The sequence below is a fragment of the Coptis chinensis genome, chromosome 1 (assembly GCF_015680905.1).
Source record: "Coptis chinensis isolate HL-2020 chromosome 1, ASM1568090v1, whole genome shotgun sequence".
In the NCBI taxonomy this organism is placed as follows: Eukaryota; Viridiplantae; Streptophyta; class Magnoliopsida; order Ranunculales; family Ranunculaceae; genus Coptis; species Coptis chinensis.
Window position 1 is genome coordinate 80,881,236 of NC_141456.1, and position 8,055 is coordinate 80,889,290.

General features: G+C 37.9%; 1 pseudogene across 1 annotated transcript; it reads right to left on the minus strand.

The window, feature by feature from the left end:
• Positions 1-5,966: 5,966 nt before the first annotated feature.
• On the minus strand, positions 5,967-7,272 carry LOC147525390 (senescence-specific cysteine protease SAG39 pseudogene; annotated as a pseudogene). Its single transcript, XR_015205493.1, has 2 exons — positions 6,546-7,272; positions 5,967-6,373 (listed from the first exon to the last, which is right to left on the minus strand). The product of XR_015205493.1 is annotated as a senescence-specific cysteine protease SAG39 pseudogene (transcript).
• Between the last annotated feature and the right edge of the window lie 783 nt (positions 7,273-8,055).

Sequence of the window (8,055 nt, forward strand, 5' to 3'; positions counted from 1 at the left end):
CAAAACAAATCCTGAGATGCAACGCTAATGCAAACCACAAGCAAAGAACCACTCTTCTTCAACACTAAACTGTCAAAACTTATCAACTATGTTCATTGAATGAACACACTCGAGAAGCAAACATGCAAATCGGGTGACGATTATAAAATGCTCTTTGGTGTGAGTAGCTCTAAAACAACATATACTTATACAAATATATACATAATCCATACGGCAGTTAGTTCCTCCACCGAGGCGCCTTAACTTTCAACGACTAATATAACATACTTAAGTATAATAATCTAGGCAGGTAGTTCCTCCACTGAGGCGCCTTAACTTCCAACAACTAATACAACATACCATACGCATAATAAAAAGGCATTTAGTTCCTCCACGAGGCGCCTTAGGTTCTAACTAAAGTACTAACCAGCCAAATCATATACAATCATCTATCTAAAGATATATAATTTACCAACATATTACCATAATTATATTAATTTAGACTTTCTTTGTGTGTCCCTAAAATCACGTCGTATCTATGTCTTACCTAGTTTCCCTGGCTACCACAATCGCTACCCAACGCCGAACATGTACATCCACATGCCTCCCCTTACATAATGAACCACTCCGTGCGTAACCACCCTGAGCGGGATGCCGCACACCAGGTAAATCCTCACACGGAAGCAATTATGTAAGTAATGCCACTATTCGGCATAAAATATTGCGCATCATCGTTCTATTTTGCGAACGGAATAATCAAGCCACTATTCGGCTACGCCAGGAGGGCCATTCAGCTTTACTGAAACGCCAGAAGGGCCGCCCGAAGGCCATTCAGATTAACTGAAACGCCAGAAGGGCCAATCACATGAGTTGTGGTAGTCAGGTTCTAGGATTTTCGTTACGTAATTTATTCAGGTGTCATATATTAATGACTCATAATAAATTCCACTATATCAATGTCTTGGTCAATTACCTTATTGCACTAAGCCATAATATATAGAAATATCTCGGTTATTTCACATAACCACTTTCCGACTTTCACGTGCCAATATATTATTGCACTACACCACACACTCCCGGTGGGTAAATATTCATCAATACTATGCTACCTCATAGTAGCATCTCACATATATAATAATGGAGCGTTTATATAAATTCCTCCAAAAATTTACATTAATATATATATCCCAACATATGATATCATGTCAAAATGCTTCCACGTATCGCATACATTTTTATAGCGTATTAGGAATATAATGTCTCATAACATCTCAATATCGTCACGTGTCAAAAATACACAACATCACTGTCAAATCTTTCTTAGATAATGACAACCAAATATATACAAGCTTCCACAGCATTTTATTACTACATATGTCCATATAATATACAACATAAAACGTAGCACGATTAAACAGTCAAAAGTCCACAATCAAAGCCCAATATATATATATGTTTTACACACTATTCACGTCAAATCTAAATTAGATAATGACAAACAACGTTATATAATATCTGACAACGTTGTATTACTATATTTGTCTATATAATCAAACATGTGAAAAACTGGAAAAGTCAACATTCACAGTTAACGGTCAAAGTCAAAGTCAAAGTCAAAGGTCAACACATCATGGTCAAGGTCAAACTCAACATGTCATGGTCAAAGTCAACTCAACATGTCATGGTCAAAGTCAAAGTCAACATGTCCTGGTTAAAGTCAAACTGTCATCGTCAAAGTCAAACTGTTGTTTCCGTGTTCGACAGGTCCAGGGTCATAGCCATGGTTCATGGCTAAGGTCAATGTCGCATGGCTCATGAGCTCATGACCAAGATAATGGTTCGGACCCAACTAGCCGAGCCCAAACCTTAGAACCCGAAAGTCTAAACATTGGAAAACCCAAATAGATCTATTTTAAGTCCTATGGATTGGCCCCAAGCAATATTAGAAACGGGCCCAAAAACGCAACTGAGTTCGGCCCGAAAACCTTAAACTAAACAGGTCTACAAAATAAAAGAAAACCGGCCCACAAAACAAATGAAACGGGCCCATAGACTAATATTAGAACTGGTCCAACAACTTAATTAAAATCGGGCCCAACCAAAACTAAAAGATTTCGGCCCAAGCTAACAATAAGGAGTTTGGCCCAACCAAAACAACCAAAACTCAAAAACTGAAACCGGCCCAAACCAAATAGATTCAGGCCCAAGCCCAACTAAGATGAACAGTGTCATCTTCTCTAGCTACCAACAGCCAACACCACCCCCAAATCGACCACCACAAATTCCAAATCGTCACCCAAAAATAACCCCGCGGTTTTACTCCCCATAACAACCCATACAACTTTAATGAAACCGAAAATCACAAATCTTAGTAAATCAAAACTCTTCTCAACCTAGATCTACAATTTCGGCCACCATTAATGGCTTCTCCGAGCTCCACTCGACAGCCCTCATCACTCCACCAATACCCCAACAATCAATCCTAAAACACCAACACAATCCATCCAAACAGTTCGAATTATTACTGAGGAAGGATGTGGGGCGTGCCGCCATTAACAGAGCTTCGACAACTCTTATTCAACCGCCCTCACCCACTCAAACACCACTAACCAACCTCACCACATCACCACATAACCCCACAACCAATCCAACCAACAAAATAGCCCAACCACCGGTTCGGCCACCGCCATTAACGAGTTTTACAGAGCTTCAAAGAAATGACCCGAAAGAAACCGGCGGTCGCCCCATCCATCCCAACAGTCAATCACCGATTTCAAACAACCCATAGCAATCACTTAGCCCCCCACAGTATCCCAGTAACACGCATACGGACAGGGGCTGCCATTGATGCTCTGTCGAAGTTTCGACAGTTTACCCAACTCACAAAGTTTGGACAGTTTAATACAAATCCGAATTTAACAAAGTTTACTAATACAAATGGCACGAAGTCCCATACAACAGTATAATGAACAGTATCAATACACAGAAAACCATAAGTTTGGTGAAATAGCAAAATAGCTACTCACCTGACGTAACAGCTCGACGAATCCCTCGTCGTCCGAACCGTCGCGCTCCAACGCTCTAGAAATCCAGCTTCTATCTCTGCCTCCCTTTTCATTATTTTATTATTCTCTGAACCCTATTTTCTAGAAAAATGTGTTTATATACTTGGGTCCGAAACCCAAGCCCAACCACGACTTCGGGCCCCAAAACCAGGCCCACGTATCCCGAGTCCAATCCGACGAATTTTGAAAATAAATAAATAATTAATTAATAAATAGAAAAATACGTATTTAAAAATACAGGCGTTACATTAGGCTTTTGAGTCATTAGCTATCTATGTAGCAAGTCCGGCCATAGGCCGGGCCAAATCAAAGACCATTAATAATGAGTAGTTGAGAATGCTCCCAGTGACCCACGTCAGCTCCCCTTTTTTTTCTGAGACTGACACATCATATTTTTCTTAAAAAAAATAAATCTACGCTATTTTTTTCAGATTTCAATTGTTCGTAACCCAAAATAGATAAAAACCCCATTCTTAAATCTTATCTCCATTCTTAAACAAAAAAAAACCTTAAACACGACATCTGATAGTAGATAAAAACCCCATTCTTAAATATTATCTCCATTCTTAAACAAAACAAAACCTTAAACACGACATCTGATAGTCCAGAGCTACCAAAAGATACTGCTCTAACAGGTTTTTGGAGTGCTTCCTCGAAAAATAATCCAGACCTATAATACTAATCCATTGCCAGTTGCTTTGATCTACGTAATACTTTTTTAAACTTTTCGATTTAATCTCTTTATCTCACATTTAATATGCGTGTTTACAAGCATAGAATTGATTCTTAGCACTGAAAGAGTAAAGGCGGAACCAAAATTTCCCAAATTTTTAATACCCACAGATCTTTCTTGAAATTTATGATGAGATAAAAAAAAAAAAAAAAAAAAAAAAAAAAAGTAAATTCGGGTTCCAGGTGGGTCTTCCTCTTCAAGCCGTATTAGGAAAGAGATTTTGGAACTTGGGTTTCCAGATGATGGGTGCGAAATCAAGAATTCAGGTGGTGATTCTGCTTAATTTTGACGGATGTTGAGAATGCATTGTCAAAGTTTATGTGGGCGAAAGAGGCACAGAAGAAGATAGAGAAGTTGCAGGCTGAAGGGAAACCGATACCAACGATCAGTTCACTTAACTCTGCGATTACACACCAACTCCATTAGCTATTTTAGAGTTCTGATACTGAGAACATCATATTTCCTGAACAATGAAGGTCCTAAACGCAGCAGCTGCCCTGGTTAGTCGATGGGCATGTCGACAACTTAGTCAAAGAAGTCGCGATTGGCCCGTGAAACACATTTGTCGGGGAAAAGCTTTGAAGACATTGGATTCCTGGATAAGTACTTCCAAAGTAAGTAAATTCTACTACTCATGCAATTAACTCTTTCATATAAGAATGGCTGCTACACTAATTTCATCCTATTGTTTCATAACTGCAGAGGGCAAAGATGGTTCACCGCAAATTTCCAGTTGAATTGTAATTGAAATCGGAATGAGGAAGGGGAAGAAAATACATTATTTGTGAGAAACAGACATTAGATATTATGATATCTTCTCATTCCATGCTATACCATATTTATACATCTATGCACCAATCAAGTGTCTTGCACCTGCTTTTGGTGTCTTAAGTACTCGCCGATTCGGGAGAAAACTGAGGTAAATAGTCTGCTAACTTTGAAAATATTTACTTTTGGTAATACGAGTAGGTAAGAGGGGGTAAAAAGGAGTATTACTTGGTTGGCCTTCTAGGTCAAGGTGAATGATTTGGTTATCTATAAGATTGTTATTCGTGTACATTTATAAGGAGCGCAGATTGGATGGTAGTGTTATTGTTAGCTAGAAAATATGTTAGGATGAGAATGTTGGAATGTTAAGAATTTCCAGGCTTGGTGTTACTTGACCTTAAGGTGCATTTGGTTAAACTGAATCTAGAACCTACTTTTTCCATTAGAGTTTCTACCAATAATACAACTACTTCTTATTTACTTTTGTGTGTACTGGAGACTATGTAAGGAGTGTGATAGACAAAGTCTGACAAAAGAAGCTTAAAATTTCCAATGTAGGCAAGTTCATGGTTTGGAGTTACCTTTTTGAGTTATTAGGAGTAAAATCTGAGTTCAAACACTTGATCCACTTAATCTTATTTATTGAGAACATGTCAAGGTGCAAAATATGATTAGTATTATGGTATCATGCAGATACAAAAGCTGATAGGATCGACACCAATGGATCTTGCTAGGTCTAATTTGGCAAAGAGTGGGCAAATAAGTAGGAATGCACTTTGCCCATGTGGTTCTAAAAAGAGATACAAAAGGTTTGAATGTTTGCTACGCTGCCTGGTTGTATATATACTGTTACTTATCATTATCCTTATCCTCATCCTCATCGTCATTATGATTATATTTATCTTATTATATTCAATTTTTTACTACTACTACTACTACTACTACTACTGTTATTATTATTATTACTACTTCCACAATTAGATTTACTATAATTGTTATCAATATTGTTATGATTATTACTATTGTTGTTGTTGTTGTTGCTGCTGTTGTCGTTAATTGTCAGGAGCTATACACTATCAGTTGAAAACTATAAGATATCAGTAGCAGTAGATCACTTCCCCTACAAGCTAATAATTAAGGTTAAAATTCCAAATATAAACCCCCCTAAAGCAAATAGTGAAATCAACAATTAAAGGAAGGCTCGAATTAGCCTTTGGAATCTCTAGAATTTAACATTCAAAATTTGTAAATGTTTTTCAGAGAAACCAAAAAGTGGGTGGGTGTGATTGATTTTACTCCATAAAGGATGATACTAGGCACTCACTTACAGACACAGATGCTTCAATCGCTTCACATGGCATATAAACATGGTCTTAGGTCCAGTTGGGAAGTTTCTCAACATGAAATTGGCCCTACGAGGGTTAAGTATAACAAAAAGTGAATACTCCACTTGAATAAAATTGGAAATCAGAGCTTCCTGCATCAATCGCTACAGCTATTGGTTGGTTGGCCACGGCCTGCAGTAAGGCCACCTCACTGTTTCTTGGGACATCTTCATGACCGCTGATTTCAGCCGCATGAGAGGCTTCCTCCTTAGTATTGCAAGTATTGTCTGCCGCATGTAAGGGATAGGTAGTTTCGAGGGCAATGCCTTTGTTGCGTTGGACAAATAGAAATGCATCATCCATTTCACCACCCTCACACCCTTGGTCCACGCCTTTAGTGTCGCAGTCCACCAATTCCTGTTCAGATAAGGAGATCAACTTCCTTGTTTTTAGCTGAGTAGCTCCTTCCATAGCCGCCACTGCTGAGAATGCCCAACAAGATCCTGAAATTTCACATGATTATATGAAGTTAGTGATTGTTGTTATCTTCCCTGCAAGGTCACAAGTAGCAACAACATGCATAGAAAGAAAATTATTTGTAGTTACAAATTGAGGTTTTGGTTTGGTTTTTTTCATTATGAAAAGTTAGTCTAGATCGCTTTGTAAAATGTTTACCACATTGGCCTTGGTCCTTGACGGGGGTTACTACACCTTTCTTCCTCCAGTCCATACTAGAGGGAACTGCAGTGGCATTTTCGTATCTGAAAGGAGTGGCATGTAAAGGTTTTGCTGGTGAGCAAAGTCCTTTGTATCCATTTCGAGCTGCCTTGAACTCTTCATTGGTTTGGTCTGCAAACCCGTTAACACTTAACATGTAGGTTCTGTTCCCAGCCCTATTCAAGGATTCAATACGTTTGACATTTTCTTTGAATATTTCAAAACGTGTCTCCTTCTCTGTTGCGTCGTTATATACACGACCATACTGAACCATCCATTGTTCATATCTTTCCAACATTGAAGCCTCATTCAGAGTTCGAGAGGCAGCTCGACAAGCCCAGAGGCTTAAAATGATTAGGAGTATATTGGAAAAGTGGATTGATTTCCATATTAGAGCCATTTTAGCTGCTTAAACCAAGTCTCTAATGGAATTTGTTTTGGATGAGCTTCTATGCACACTTAGACTCAAGCTATCTTTGAGCTTATATAGACAACTTCCTGATTTTAAATTTTTATATTACACTAACCACAGAATCAGTTATGTTTTTATTATATAGTGATGAAGATAGAGTGATCGAGACCTACTCTCCAACGTCCACGGTATAATATACTGATTTAGACTTCAAGAGTGCCGGCACCTTTGTGTTAGCAGCAGAGGTATTATTACCTGCTGACAAATTATTGGTTTTCTCTTGGGCCATTTAGAATTTTAGACAACTATTTTGGACTATATAACAAGTTACTATTAGATTGTCGTGTAAAAACTAGATTTTTAGCTTCACTATGAACTTGGTTTTGCAACACTGATGGTGTCAAGTGCGTACTTAAATTGATGAAAAAATTAAGCGCATGATGATGAAAAAAAATGCTCACCTGCTAACGTTGGAAAACTCCTCGGAAAACTTGCGACTCTTCAAGACTGATTTGCTGGATTACGATGGCCTTTCTGCTGCAGCACCTGTTAGCAAATCACAACACTTTTGATTTTACGCTTTGACCTTCTGAACAAGGTATAACTATCAACTCCAAACCCCCTTGGTGAAAATCTTTCATTACCTATCTTTGTTTACTGTAAATAATCTCTGAGTTTCTTTTGTTTACGATTATTTTATGGTTTAAATTTTTGCCCCATTAATTCTTTTATGCTTTATAGATGTTTAAACTTGCTTGAGAATTGAGTTATAACATGAAATTATACATTGTATAGGTTTGGCTCTGTATATTAGACATTGCAACTCTTTATTATATTGTGCAAAGCCAAGATGATTATCGAATCAGTATTTTTGTGAGCTTGGGATTTAGAGCTTTTTATTCATAAGTCTAATTTGCTGGACAGTTTGTAAAACATTCGGTATAGCATGTTTAACTTAAAAGTCAATTGAATTTCTTAATCACGCGCCCGTGCCAACATTCGATCGGCGTTGTATTTCATTCATTTTATGCATTTAAGTTGTATCTCTTTCTTATA